This window comes from Bufo bufo, chromosome 1 (genome assembly GCF_905171765.1).
Source record: "Bufo bufo chromosome 1, aBufBuf1.1, whole genome shotgun sequence".
NCBI lineage: Eukaryota > Metazoa > Chordata > Amphibia > Anura > Bufonidae > Bufo > Bufo bufo.
The window spans coordinates 54627354-54642349 of NC_053389.1; the positions used below are offsets into that span (position 1 = coordinate 54627354).

The 14996-nt window shown below is 44.3% G+C and overlaps 1 protein-coding gene across 7 annotated transcripts in view; it reads right to left on the minus strand.

Annotated features, from left to right (window-relative positions):
* Positions 1-14996, minus strand: part of SBK2 (SH3 domain binding kinase family member 2) — a 108369-nt gene that overhangs the window by 67523 nt on the left and 25850 nt on the right. Inside the window, exon 3 of one of the 7 annotated variants that reach the window (XM_040424219.1) lies at positions 11081-11257. The exons of the other annotated variants lie outside the window; for them this stretch is intronic. The gene's annotated coding sequence lies outside the window, so the exon portion shown is untranslated. The remainder of the gene's footprint in view (positions 1-11080; positions 11258-14996) is intronic. 7 annotated transcript variants of the gene reach the window in all.

Consider the following 14996-nt stretch of genomic DNA (forward strand, 5'->3'; position numbering starts at 1 on the left):
TATACTGAGGGGTGTGATATACTTATAATATACTTTCTACCATAGAAAGTATATTATAGTTCATTTGTATTGTGCAGTAGTTGTGTGCGGTTCTTCTGCGATACCGCAGCTATATATAGGGACAAGCGCTATTGGAACAACTATTTGCAACGGATGTGATATACCTGTTGCCCCAATAAAAACCGATTGAGGGGTGTGATATACCTTTTTCCACAAAATACTGATTGAGGGCTGCGATTTACCTGTTGCCCCAAATAAACAGGGTGGTGTGATATAACTGTTGTAGCAAAAAAAAAAAATTGAGGGGTGTGATATACCTGCTTCCACAAAATACTGATTAAGGGGTTTGATATACCTGCTTCCACAAAATACTAATTGAGGGCTGCGATATACCTGCTTCCACAAAATACTGATTAGGGGTTTGATATACCTGATTCCACAAAATACTGATTGAGGGCTGCGATATACCTGCTTCCACAAAATACTGATTAAGCGGTTCGATATACCTGTTTCTACCAAATATTGATTGAGGCCTGCGATATACCTGCTTCCACAAAATACTGATTAAGAGGTTTGATTTACCTGCTTCCACAAAACACTGATTGAGAGCTGCGATATACCTGCTTCTACAAAAATACTGATTAAGGGGTTTGATATACCTGCTTCCACCAAATTTTGATTGAGGCCTGAGATATACCTGCTTTCACAAAATACTGATTAAGGGGTTTGATATACCTGTTTCCACCAAATATTGATTGAGGCCTGCGATATACCTGCTTCCACAAAATACAGATTAAGTGGTTTGATATATCTGTTTACACCAAATATTGATTGAGGCCTGCTTCTGCACCCTCCTCATCCTCTGTATCTGCACCCTCCTCACTCTGCTGTGTGCACCCCCAAATACACCACCACCATAGCCCCTCCACTCGAGTCCATTCCCAGACCTTACCGATGCGCAGCCATTGACATCGGATGATAAAGAGGAGGTAGCAACAGCCGCCACCTAGTGGTCTGACGAAAGTACCCAGATCAGCCCAAGAAGGCAGGTCCCCGCTGTTGCTGCCTATTCCGAGATTTCAAATGTCAGTGGTGGTTAAGGTGACGATGATGACGTGTCGATGGACGTCATGTGGGTGCCCACATAAGAGGAAGAGGAGGGGGGTTCAGAGGGAGAGATGGAGCAGCAGAGAGAGAGGAGAAGCAGGCAGAGCTTTCAGGGCACAGGAGGCAAAAAGCAGACAAATGTATCTGGAGTGAGCTATCCACCATGCACGGTCACTTCTGGCGGTCCCAGGACACTGGCACATGGCTCCGCAGTGTGGGCTTTTTTTAACTTGTCAGCTGCTGACAATAGTGTTGCCATCTGCAGCCTGTGCTGTCAACGCATAAGTCCCGGTAAGCCCAACACTCACCTAGGGACTACCGCCTTAAGAAGGCACCTGGCCTCCCATCACCAAACTCAGTGGGAGCAACACTGTCAGAACCCACAAAGCCACACTCCCGGTGTTCCACATCCTGCCTCTTCTCCTCTCTCCTCCCATTTGTCCTCCACTCGACCTTCCACCGTGCCAACGTCGCTTTCATCTGACAGAAGACAGGCTTCCGTGGCCCAAATGTTCGAGCGTAAAAAGTTGATGATGCCAGATAACCCTCTTGCCCAACAGCTGACCGCTGGCTTGTCGGAACTGCTAGCCCGCCAACTACTGCCATATAAACTGGTAGACTCAGAGGCCTTTAGAAAATTTGTGTTCTCCCAGAAGGGCATCCCAGAGCTATATGGCCACTTTCAGCGGCAAGTGAATATATCTCTGGAACACAGTGTCGGTGCCAAGATACATCTGACCACAGACACGTGGTCTAGCAAACACGGGCAGGGAAGGTACAAAACTTTTACTGCCCATTAGGTGAACCTTCTGACGGCCATCAAGCTTGTAACCCGTGTCTCCCGTGTGGATTTGGTGTTACCGCCAAGGATTGCATGTAGGCCTGCCTCTTCTTCTCCTCCTCCTACTCCATCCTCCGTCTCCTCTTCGGCTGACTCCTCCTTTTCCACTGCTACCGCCTTTTCCGCTGCGCCCCCCCCCCCCCAAGTTCCCCAGAACCTATTCGACATCCCAGGTGAGACGTTGCTATGCTGTGCTGCCGATGTTGTGCCTGGAAGCCAAGAGCCACACCGGTCCTGCACTGCTTTCAGCTCTGCGGTCACAGACCGATCAGTGGCTAACCCCGCTCAATTTGACAGTTGGGAAAGTGGTGTGCGACAATGGTGCCAATCTGCTGAGCGCGCTGAAACAGGGCAAAATTACACATGTGCCGTGCATGGCACATGTCCTGAACTTAGCAATTTGTTGCTAAATACCCCGGGTCCAGGACGTCTTGAAGCAGGCCAGGAAAATCTCTAGCCATTTTAGAAGATCTTACACGCCCATGGCTCATTTTGCTGACGTTCAGCGGTGACACCACTTGCCCGTCAGACTTCTGATTTGTGGCAGCCCGACGCACTGGAACTCCACCTTGTATATGCTTGATAGGCTGCTCCAGCAGCAACATGCCGTTAACGACTACCTGTTTGAACTCTGCAGCAGGACAGGTTCGGGGTAGCTTTGTTTCTTTTCACCGCGCCAGTGGCTGCTCATGCGCTATGCATGCAGACTTCTGCGGCCATTTGATGAGATCACCAAACTGGTCAGTCGCAGTCAGGGCTCCATCAGTGACATCGTACCTTACGCCTTCTTTCTGGAGCGTGCATTGCATCGTGTCATTGATAAAGCCATCGAGGAGCAGGAGCTGGAATATGAGGAAGTCGCAATACTGAATGAATTCCCAGAGGGGGCTACTCCATCTGAGACAAGTCAGCAGGAGTTTGAAGAGGAGTCAGAGGAGGATGGTGGCAGGGGGGAGGAGGAGCAAGAAGAGCAGGCTTTGAGGGGGGACTTTAAACTTTTCGTGGATCCCTGGTGTTGTCTATGGCTGGGGGGAGGAGACCGAGAATGACATTCTCCTGGCCGATGAGCAGGAGCCAAATGGAAGCCTTCAAGCTCCAGTGTTTGAAGAGGGACCCCTGTATAAAAAGCATAAAGGGCAAGAACCAATACTGGGTGGCAACGTACTTAGACCCCCGGTACAAACACAAAATGGCGGACATGTTACCAGCATCACAGAAGGCTGGCAAAATGCAGCATTTCCAGGCCTTGCTGCGAGAGATGCTGCATTCTGCTGTTGTGGGCGCTGGCAGAGGAATTTCCACCCACAGCGAAACAGTTGCGGGTACCAATCCTACCGCACCTGCAAGAAGAGGGCGGTTTGAAGATGTGTTGTCAATTCGGATAGGAGATCATTCTTGCAGCCAACCCATCGACAGCCGCCCTTGGGATCCAGCCTCAGGGAACGCCTAGACCGACAGATGTCCGTCTACATCGGGTTAACGGCCGATGTGGACGCTCTGAGAAGCAAGGAACCCCTGGACTACTGGCTGTGCAGGCTTGACCTGCGGCCAGACCTGGCACAATTTACCATGGACCTCTTGGCTTGCCCCTGGTCGAGTGTCCTGTCCGAAAGGACGTTCAGTGCAGCAGGGGGGATCATGACCGATAAGCGCACTCACCTAGCTTACGACATTGTGGACTACCTCACATTTATAAAAACAAATGAGGCATGGATCTCGGAGGAATTGTCACGGATGGTGTACAGGAAACAAGACAATACAATATAAACAATGAATCACTGGATCCACAACTAAGGAACAAAAGGGAGACCCCTGCATGAGACCTGCCGCTCTCCCTTATTGCTCAGCCTATGCGACCACCCCAAAGGTGGATGGGCGCATATCCACGTACCTCGACTATCTTACACCTGAAGACCCTACAATAGTGAGGGGATACGACCACCGGCTCCCTACACAGACACGGAGGGAGTCAGGGTCACCTGGATCCAGAAAACAGAAAATCATAAATACATAAACAGCACTTATCTTGCAGACGACTGGGGACTGTGGACTGAGAACTAGGAACAGCATGCACACACACTCCAGGAAGTTGTATAAGCTGCACACTACTGCATTCTGGGGAGGAACTTAAAGGGCAGCAATCAGTCCAACTGCATGACAGCTGAGATAGACTAACGAGATGAGGAACTCAACCAAAACAAAGAAATTCAAGGAGGAGGATCTGAAAGGCTCCTGTCAGAGCTTCTCAGCTGTCTGGCTGTGACAGTACCCCTCCCTCTACGAGTGGACTCCGGACACTCAGAGCCCACCTTCTCAGGATGGGACCTATGGAAAGCCCTGATGAGACGAGAGGCCTTAATGTCCGTCACTGGGACCCACATCCTCTCCTCAGGACCATAACCCTCCCAATGAACGAGGTACTGGAGGGAACCGCGGACAAGACGAGAATCCACAATCCTAGAGACCTGAAATTCAAGATTTCCATCAACCATAATCGGAGGAGGAGGCAAAGGCGAGGGTACAATAGGTTGAACATAAGGTTTCAATAAGGACTTATGAAAAACATTATGGATCTTCCAAGTCTGAGGAAGATCAAGACGGTAGGCAACAGGATTGATGACAGACAGGATCTTGTAAGGCCCAATAAACCTAGGACCCAACTTCCAGGAGGGAACCTTCAATTTGATATTCTTGGTAGACAACCACACCAGATCACCAACATTCAGGTCCGGACCAGGCACACGTCTCTTATCTGCCACACGCTTATATCTCTCACTCATGCTCTTTAGATTATCCTGAATCTTTTGCCAAATAGATGACAAAGACGAGGAGAATCTGTCCTCATCCGGTAAACCAGAAGACCCCTCTCCCGAGAAAGTCCCAAACTGCGGATGAAACCCATATGCACCAAAAAAGGGTGACTTATCAGAGGACTCCTGACGACGGTTATTTAAAGCAAACTCAGCAAGGGACAAAAAAGAACACCAATCCTCCTGATTCTCCGCCACAAAACAGCGCAGATATGTCTCCAGATTCTGATTGACGCGCTCCGTCTGGCCATTCGACTGCGGGTGGAAAGCAGAAGAGAATGACAACCGAACCCCCAAGCGAGAACAGAAAGCCTTCCAGAATCTGGAAACAAACTGCGTGCCCCTATCAGAGACTATGTCTGAAGTAATACCATGCAATTTGACAATGTGGTCAATAAATGCCTGCGCCAGCGTCTTAGCATTGGGCAAACCAGGAAAAGGGATAAAATGCACCATTTTGATAAAACGGTCCACCACCACCAGAATCACAGTCTTCCCCGAGGAACGAGGCAAGTCCGTTATGAAGTCCATGGACAGATGTGTCCAAGGACGGGAAGGAATGGGCAAAGGGAGGAGAGGACCTGATGGCCGTGAATGAGGGACTTTGGCACGAGCGCAAGTCTCGCAAGCTGCCACAAAACCCTCAACCGACTTACGAAGCGCAGGCCACCAGAATCTCCGAGAGATGAGATCCAGTGTGGCTCTTGCCCCCGGGTGCCCAGCAAGGACCGTATCGTGGTGTTCTTTAAAAATCTTGTGTCTCAAAGCGAGAGGCACAAACAACCTCCCAGGAGGACAAAGATCAGGAGCTTCTGACTGGGCTGCCTGCACCTCTGCCTCCAATTCAGGAAAAAGAGCAGAGACCACCACACCTTCAGCCAAAATGGGACCCGGGTCTTCAAAATTCCCACCTCCCGGAAAACAACGTGACAGGGCATCTGCCTTCACATTCTTAACCCCAGGGCGGAACGTGACAACAAAATTAAACCTTGAAAAGAACAAAGACCATCTGGCCTGTCTCGGGTTCAGACGCTTGGCTGACTCCAAGTAGGCCAGATTTTTATGGTCAGTAAACACGGTAGTAGGGTGTCTGGCTCCCTCTAGCCAATGGCGCCATTCCTCAAAAGCCAACTTGATGGCCAACAATTCCCTATCTCCCACATCATAATTTCTCTCTGCGGAGGAGAGTTTCTTTGAGAAAAAGGCACACGGTTGCCATTTGGCAGGAGAGGAACCCTGAGACAAGACCGCACCCACCCCTACCTCAGAAGCATCAACCTCAACTATGAAGGGTAACGAAATATCAGGTTGTACCAGGATGGGAGCGGAAGCAAAACTCTCCTTGATATTAGAAAAGGCCTTACGCGCCTCTACCGACCAGGAAGAAAAATCTACCCCCTTTCTGGTCATATCAGTGAGTGGTTTAACAACAGAGGAATAATTCAAAATAAATTTCCTGTAATAATTGGCAAAGCCCAAAAAACGCATCAGCGCCTTCTGGTTCTCAGGAAGCTCCCACTCAAGCACAGCGCGGACCTTCTCGGGGTCCATGCGGAGACAAGAAACCCCAGAAATTGGATTTCTGGAACCGCAAACACACATTTTTCCAGTTTCGCATATAATTTATTCTCCCGCAGAATGAGCAAGACCTGACGTAAGTGTTCCTTATGAGTCTTGAAATCAGGAGAAAAAATCAAAATGTCATCCAAATACACTAATACAAATTTTCCCATTAAATGATAAAAAATGCTGTTGACGAAATGCTGAAAAACGGCTGGGGCATTCATCAAACCAAAAGGCATAACCAAATTCTCAAAATGGCCCTCAGGGGTATTGAAAGCCGTCTTCCATTCGTCTCCTTCTCTAACCCTAACCAGGTTGTATGCCCCTCTTAGGTCTAATTTGGAAAAGACTTTAGCCCCAACAACCTGGTTAAACAGGTACGGGATCAGAGGAAGCGGATAAGGATCACGAATAGTGATACTGTTCAGCTCCCTGAAATCCAGACAAGGTCTTAAAGAACCATCTTTTTTCTTAACAAAGAAAAAACCAGCGGCAACAGGTGACTTCGAGGGTCGTATGTGTCCTTTTCTCAAACTCTCAGAGATATAAGCCCGCATAGCGACCCTCTCAGGTTGGGAGAGATTGTATAAACGAGATTTAGGCAGCTTGGCGCCTGGGATGAGATTAATAGGGCAATCATACGCCCTGTGCGGAGGCAAATCCTGAACTCCACTCTCAGAGAAGACATCCGAAAATTCAGAGAGGAAAGGTGGTACAGTCTTAGTAGAAACCTCAGAAACAGATGTTATGAGGCAATTCTCTCTGCAAAAGTCACTCCAACCATTTATTTGCCTCGCTTGCCAATCAATGGTGGGGTTATGTTTAGTGAGCCAGGGTAGTCCCAACACTAGAGGAGTAGGCAAACCGCTAAGGACGAAAAATGACACATCCTCAACATGAGCATCACTCACAATTAAACGGATATTGTGAACTATGCCCTTTAATGATTTCTGAGAAAGTGGGGCGGAATCAATAGCAAAAACAGGAATATCCTTTCCCAAAGTGCATACCTGGAAACCATGAGTTATTGCAAATTGATTATCAATGAGATTGACAGCTGCTCCACTATCCACAAAAATCTCACAAAAATTGCTCTTGCTCTCTAGCGCCACCCTAGCAGGTAGGACAAAACGGGAACTACAAGCAAACGGAAAACCTTCAATTTCCGCCTCAACCCTGCCAATAGTAACAGACGGAACATTTTTAAAAGATTTTTTTCTTTTTGTCTCTTTATTACTCCCAGAAAACTGCCTGAATCTCCTAGAGGGACAAAGATTTGCCAAATGATTTATACCTCCACAATAAAAACAAACCCTCCCATGCGGGCTGAATCTTCTATTGTCTGAGGCAATCAACCCCAGCTGCATGGGTTCCTGCTCAGAAGGGGCTGACAGTGACTGAGACCCCTGCGCACAGAATGAGACCGCTGCACTGTCCCAGGACTGAGTATGACAGGAAGGAGAGATCTCTCCTCTCTCACTAAGACGCCTGTCAATACGAACGGCCTGAGACATAGCAGAGTCCAGGGAGATTGGCCTCTCATGAAAGGCAAATGCATCTTTCAATCCCTCTGAAAGACCCTGGCAAAATTGACTTCGGAGTGCAGCATCATTCCAACCAGTATCAGCTGCCCATCTCCGAAATTCTGAGCAGTATATCTCTGCGGATTGTTTACCCTGGCATAAGAGACGTAGTTTAGACTCAGCCAGAGCAATACGATCCGGATCATCATATATCTGACCCAGGGCTAAAAAGAATTCATCCACTGAGCGGAGGGGCCGTGCCCCCTCCGGTAGCGAAAAGGCCCAAGACTGAGCGTTACCCCTGAGCAGCGATACAATGATCCCCACCCTCCGTTCTTCATCACCAGAGGAATGGGGAAGAAGGCGAAAATGGAGTTTGCAAGCCTCTTTAAAACGCACAAAATTCTCACTACCCCCAGAGAACGTATCCGGGAGCGAGATCTTAGGCTCAGCACAAACTCCATGAACGCAAGCTGAACCGGTCACTTGAAACTGAGAAAAAATCCTACGGAGATCAGCTACCTCCAATGAAAGACCCTGGAGGCGTTCAGCCAAAAGTGAAACCGGATCCATGCTTGAGACGGTTTTGGCGGCTTATAATGTCACGGATGGTGTACAGGAAACAAGACAATACAATATAAACAATGACTCACTGGATCCACAACTAAGGAACAAAAGGGAGACCCCTGCATGAGACCTGCCGCCCAAAGGTGGATGGGCGCATATCCACGTACCTCGACTATCTTACACCTGAAGACCCTACAATAGTGAGGGGATACGACCACCGGCTCCCTACACAAACACGGAGGGAGTCAGGGTCACCTGGATCCAGAAAACAGAAAATCATAAATACATAAACAGCACTTATCTTGCAGACGACTGGGGACTGTGGACTGAGAACTAGGAACAGCATGCACACACACTCCAGGAAGTTGTATAAGCCGCACACTACTGCATTCTGGGGAGGAACTTAAAGGGCAGCAATCAGTCCAACTGCATGACAGCTGAGATAGACTAAAGAGATGAGGAACTCAACCAAAACAAAGAAATTCAAGGAGGAGGATCTGAAAGGCTCCTGTCAGTGCTTCTCAGCTGTCTGGCTGTGACAGGAATTCAATCTGTGACGACCACGTGTAATTGAATTTCCTCATGCCAGCCCATAAATATCCGCCACCACCCAGAACAAAGAATGGTCCTTGTTTTATGTATATACAGCGGCATAAAAAGCCTTTTCTGTCAGGATAATGCCTAATTTTTGGGGCATTTTTAGCCAGTGACCGCCTAATGTACCTCCAGCCGCATAATCATAAGCTTTTTCTGTCAGGTGAATGCCTAATTTTTGGGGCCTGTACTCCAGTGGCCTACAGTAAAATTTTTATCCAGTGACCGCCTAATGTACAGATGTAGCAGGGTTAGCACTCAAGCTCTTAACTCAAATTTCTTAACTCATCGCGTTATCTTGAGACAAAAGCCATTGAAAAGCAATTGAAGGTGTTTGCTTAACTCATTTAGTTCAGGCTACTTTCACACTGGCGTTTTGGCTTTCCGTTTGTGAGATCCGTTCAGGGCTCTCACAAGCGGTCCAAAACGGATCAGTTTTGCCCTAATGCATTCTGAATGGAAAAGGATCCGCTCAGAATGCATCACTTTGCCTCAGTTCCATCTCTATTCCGCTTTGGAGGCGGACACCAAAACGCTGCTTGCAGCGTTTTGGTGTCCGTCTGACAAAACTGAGCCAAACTGATCCGTCCTGGCACACAATGTAAGTCAATGGGGACGGATTTGTTTTCTATGACACAATCTGGCACAATAGAAAACTGATCCATCCTCCAGTGACTTTCATAAGTGTTCAAGTCGGATCCGTTTTGGCTATGTTAAAGATAATACAAACAGATCCGTTCTGAACGGATGCAGACGGTTGTATTATCTGAACGGATCCGTCTGTGCAGAAACATGATGGATGCGCACCAAACGCGAGTGTGAAAGTAGCCTCAGATAACACGTCTCATAAATCATGAGTGTTAACTCTACTACATCCGTACCTCCAGTCACAACATCACAAGTTCTTTTCTGTCAGGTGAATGCCTAATTTTTGGGGCCTGTACTAGCCTACAGTAAAATTTTTATCCAGTGACCGCCTAATATACCTCCAGCCACATAATCACAAGTTCTTTTCTGTCAGGTGAATGCCTAATTTTTGGAGGCTCTACTCCCGTGGCCTAAAATAAAATGTTTCTAGTCTCCGTCAAGGCACATTTTTGAGAGTTTCCCTTTAAGACGCATAAAAATGGCCCCTGATTAAAATACATATTTTTTTGTGGGAATTTTTGCCAATGATTCCCCTCTGGTATGTCACTGTTCATGTTTGTGCACTTCTAGTAAGTATTTGGTGGCTGTAAATATGACCTGAAGGTTTTTCAGGTTCGCCTGCCATTAAAGTCAATGGGGCCCGTCGCAAACGCGTGGTTCGCGAACATTTGATCGCGAACGCACGGTCGTGTTTGCAAAACCGTCCCGGCCGATGTTCGTCAATCACTACTGGTGTGTATGTTCACCTTCCAGCGGGACAATGACCCTAAACATACAGCCAGAGCTACAATAGAATGGCTTAGATCAAAGCATGTTCATGTGTTAGAATGGTCCAGTCACAGTCCAGACCTAAGTCCCACTGAAAATCTGTGGCAAGACTTGAAAATTGCTATTCACAGACGCTCTCCATCCAATCTGACTGTGCTTGTGCTATTTTGCAAAGTAGAATAGTCAACCATTTCAGCTTCTAGATGTGCAAAGCTGATAGAGACATACCCCAAAAGCTGTAATTGCAGCGGAAGTAGGTCCTACAAGCTATTGACTCAAGGGGACCAAATGCAAGAGCACGCCATACTTTCCAGTTTTTTATTTATAAAAAATTTTGAAATCCATATATCATTTTCTTTCCACTTCACACATACTCGCTTCTATAAAATCCCAATAAAATACATTTACGTTTGTGGGTATAATGTGGAAAAGTTCAAGAGGTGTGGATACTTTTTCAAGGCAATATCTGATTTTCATTTTTTTAATATCAATCTTGGTATAACCCCCTTTATTCATGCTGTTTTTAGAACATAAAGGCTGTACTTATGAGTCCATATTTTTCTATACCCACAGGGCACATCAATCGATAGATGCAAAAGAATTGGGTCAATTCCATGTGCTTCTCTTATATTTGCAAGTAAATCCTTGTTATGGATTACCTCCAGGAAATTGGACTCCATTAAGGAACAAACTCCACTGAACTTGCTAGGGAGACAATCATTCGGTAGACTTTACAATCTCTAGATAACAGTGGTCAGTATTTGCTGGACTGTTCCTTCTGCATTCCTTGAAAGCAGAAATGATGGCTAGGAGCTCCTTGTTTTCTACATACTTCTCTGAAGAAATGAGAAGAAGAAATAAGCGCAAAGAGGTAGAAAATCTTTCTTTCCCATTCTTTGTGATAGAATTGCCCGTGTTGCATTAGGACACATCCATTACCACAATAAAGGTTAGTTTAGGGTTAGGAAGAACCAGTGAACCTTGTGTTTAGACAGGACAGCACATCATTGGGCTGAAGAAAGAACACAAAATGTATCTATTTCTTCATTTAATTGGGTTATTGGTGGAGTTATACTCAAAAATTCCTAAGTTTGAGTCCATGTGCATATAACCCTAGCAGAGAATTTTTTTTTTTTATTGAATTCACATTTCTACCATTTAGTATACAGTGACTGTTCTCTTAGAAGCATTGGTTGGACTTCCATGGGAAAGCTATAAAGCCCCAAACGCATCCAAAGCATGTGTTTTTCTCTGTATCTTACTATATTCCCATTTCATTACTCCTCACATATGAAGAATGATGACATAGCTGTGAACGAGGGGTGGAATTGGTGGCTTTGTTTAGGGCACGTTCACATCTGCATTTAGAAAGCCGCAGGCTGTTCAAGCAGAGAAACAGCATGTCAGAGTTCACCGTTTGCACAATTTTTTGTCCCGCTGAAAACCAGTATTTCTGCAAGAAAGGGTACGGATCCCAATGGGGAACCGGCTGTTCACGGCATTATCTGGCTATGCTGGACACGGTAAACTCTAGCAGACTTTTCCTCTGCCAGAACAGCCTGATGGAATTTTTAATGCAAATGTGAACATACCCTTTCCTGTATGCACAGCTTGAAAAAAGAAGAGAGAGCATGTGGAGGCACGGCAGCATCTTGTTAAATTAATACCCTCATACATGTCGCCTACAGGGGGGGTTTTACAAAAAAAATGGCACAGCAAAATTTGGCTAGTGTTAGTGGAGATGTAATAGATCATTTCCTCCACTGTAGGGAGCCAAAGTATTGTATCTGACAAGAGTCTGTATTTCATCTGTAGTGATCAGATCAACATTTCACCTTTTGGAATACTACAGTGTATTCTTTTTTATTTCTTTGTTTGATTTATTTTCTTTCTTTCTTTCTGTTTTTTTTTTTTTTTAACAAGACCCATAGGTAGAAATTTATCATCAGGAGAATTTTAAGTCAGTTTTGCAGGATTTGTTGTAATTTGTGCCAAATGTATCAAATGTCGCACAATGTTTGATAAATTTGGTGTACTGTAGAGGGAATGTGTCATCAGAAAGCGACCTATTGTTTAAATCACATTTTTATGTTAAACTTGTTTTTTAGAATTTTTGGTGACTTTTGTTTTAATTCTCCATGTCACTATCTATATAAACTAAATATCTAAAATTGTGCATTTTTTCACACTAGGCCTAACAATATGTTCATACTGCCTGTTCTGTTCAGGTAACTTTTCGGTAGCTGTCGCATTATCATCGCAGGCAGGATTACAATGAAAGATATCACCTTTGTATGGATAACACAGGATCCACCATTCACAATAGGTGATATAGCTTACAGTATGTACTCCCTTCTGACCTATGCGTATCTCCCAAAGATGTCAATAGGGGTGAGTTCCTGTCCATTGAATTTGTGGCTCAAGTGGTTTCCCCAAAAAAATCAGGGAGTCTTGACATACTTTAGGCCTAGTGGCCAGTGTGTAAACTGAAGTTAAAGAAAAAAATAGTGACATGGAGAATAAAAAAAAAAATTTATTTAAAAAATATATATATTTAACATAAAAACTTGATTTAAACAATACGTTGTTTTCTGACCACACATTCCCCTTAAGTCTAACACTTCAGTCTTTATATGTTAGACAACACTTTCTACACTTATCTCTTTACTACAGAAATTTTTGTGACTTTTTACAAAGTCATAGTTGATAAATCTGGAGTGAAGCTAATTAACATAGTTAACCCCACCTGCTTTCCAACTTTGTGAACCCAGAATTCTGGAGTGCAGGGCTTGATAAATTCTCTTCATAAGATTTTCTTTTAATTCAAAGTTAAATGGAGTTAATAGTCGACTTTAATTACTTCATTTATGTCTGATTTTGGCAGTAATTGTGTAGTTTGAAAGCCTGCATTTCAAATTATGCCAACATTTGCAACTGTAAAACCAAAAACGGGTCAACAAAGTGCTCGGGAACAAGCATTAAATGTACTTTTAGCTTTATTTATCAAAGTCATACTGTAGGTTAAAAAATTTGTGGCACAGGTGAAAAGAAACGCAAGTCAGACAATTCCTAAGGCGTGAGGAACAATTCTGGCTAATTATCCTCTATATAACAGTTGGTGCCAAGTACATCATTATTAATTAATGTAGGCCAATATCTTATATCATTTAGGAGTTATGTAGGGGAAATTTAGAAATAAGATATTTTTCTTTGTTTATTCCTTTTGAGATTTAATATGTTTGGTTTAACGAATAAAATATACACTTAAAATTAATCCTCCAATATGCAAAAGATATTAGGCAGAATACAGTTGGGACGCAATGTATCTGGAGTGGGACACACTGATTGCTATTGGTATGGTTTTTTTAACCCATTTGTGACCGCCAACAGTAAATTTACGTTGGTGGCCGGTCATTTAAAAATTGTGCCCACTTGTGCGTACAGCAGGCGACATGGCCGCCGGGCATCTGTTGTTTTAAACAGCATACTTTCGGCACTAATGAACAGACTTTTAACAGAAAGTCAAAAGGTTTTTATTTATTTTTTGGAAGAAAAACTAATAATCAAACTGACCTAGAGAAGAAAAGTAACAGGTCAATTTCACCGCATAGGAATTGGTGTAAAAAAACAAAACATAAAACTGCGGCAGAATAGTGTTTTTTTTTAAATTCCACCACATTTGGAATTTTTTTTTTTACTTCCCACCACATTTTATGCAACTGTATATGGTGCCATTAGAAATTGCATCTTGTCCCGCAAAAAATGGCAAAATAAAAAAGATATGGCTTTGGTAGGGCTGGAAGTAAAAAACTGAAAACGATTTTTTTTTTAATTTCCTGGTCATTAAGGTGTTAATACTATTTAAGCATTCAATTCAATATCATAAACATGTATGTTGTAACAGTTAGATGGAATTGATGACTGTGGTCTAGGTAATATTAAAGGCACCATATACCATCCTGACAATAAGTTTGGGAATTTGAAACAAATAAAGGACCAGCTGGAAAGAATACAGATCCTTTGTCTTTATTCCGAGGTCAACGGTAACTGAAGATCCTGTTCCCATGCGCTTAGAAGAAAAGATGAGGGGAATCAATATGTGGGAAACTCAATACCTTATAAATAACTAATAGAGAATGATAGTCATATCTCTGTGATTACACATATATTTAAACTTCATTAGTTCCTGACTGGTAAAAAGTTTGAGGAAATTGATGTGTTGATATTGGGTCTTTCGCCACATTCCAAGACATTGTTTTATCATAACTAAGAGATCCTAGTCAAACAGGACTGTAGTTTGAAAAATAACATCTGATTTCCAAGGTGCAAAATAAGGAGAGCCCAGAATTGGTAACATTGGTGAAGGTATGCAGGAAAGCCCAGAGGGAACAAAACTTTTTGCGTAAACACATATCGTTAGTCCAATGGTTAGATGAGTTTGAATCTTATGGGAAGGTAGTTTCTTTTCCAATGGTAAAGACTCCAGAAGCATTTCTCAAAAAGTATAATCTTCTGATACCCATCTTTTAATTGGGTCATAACATTAACCAATAATCCATGTTAAGTGTATTGCAC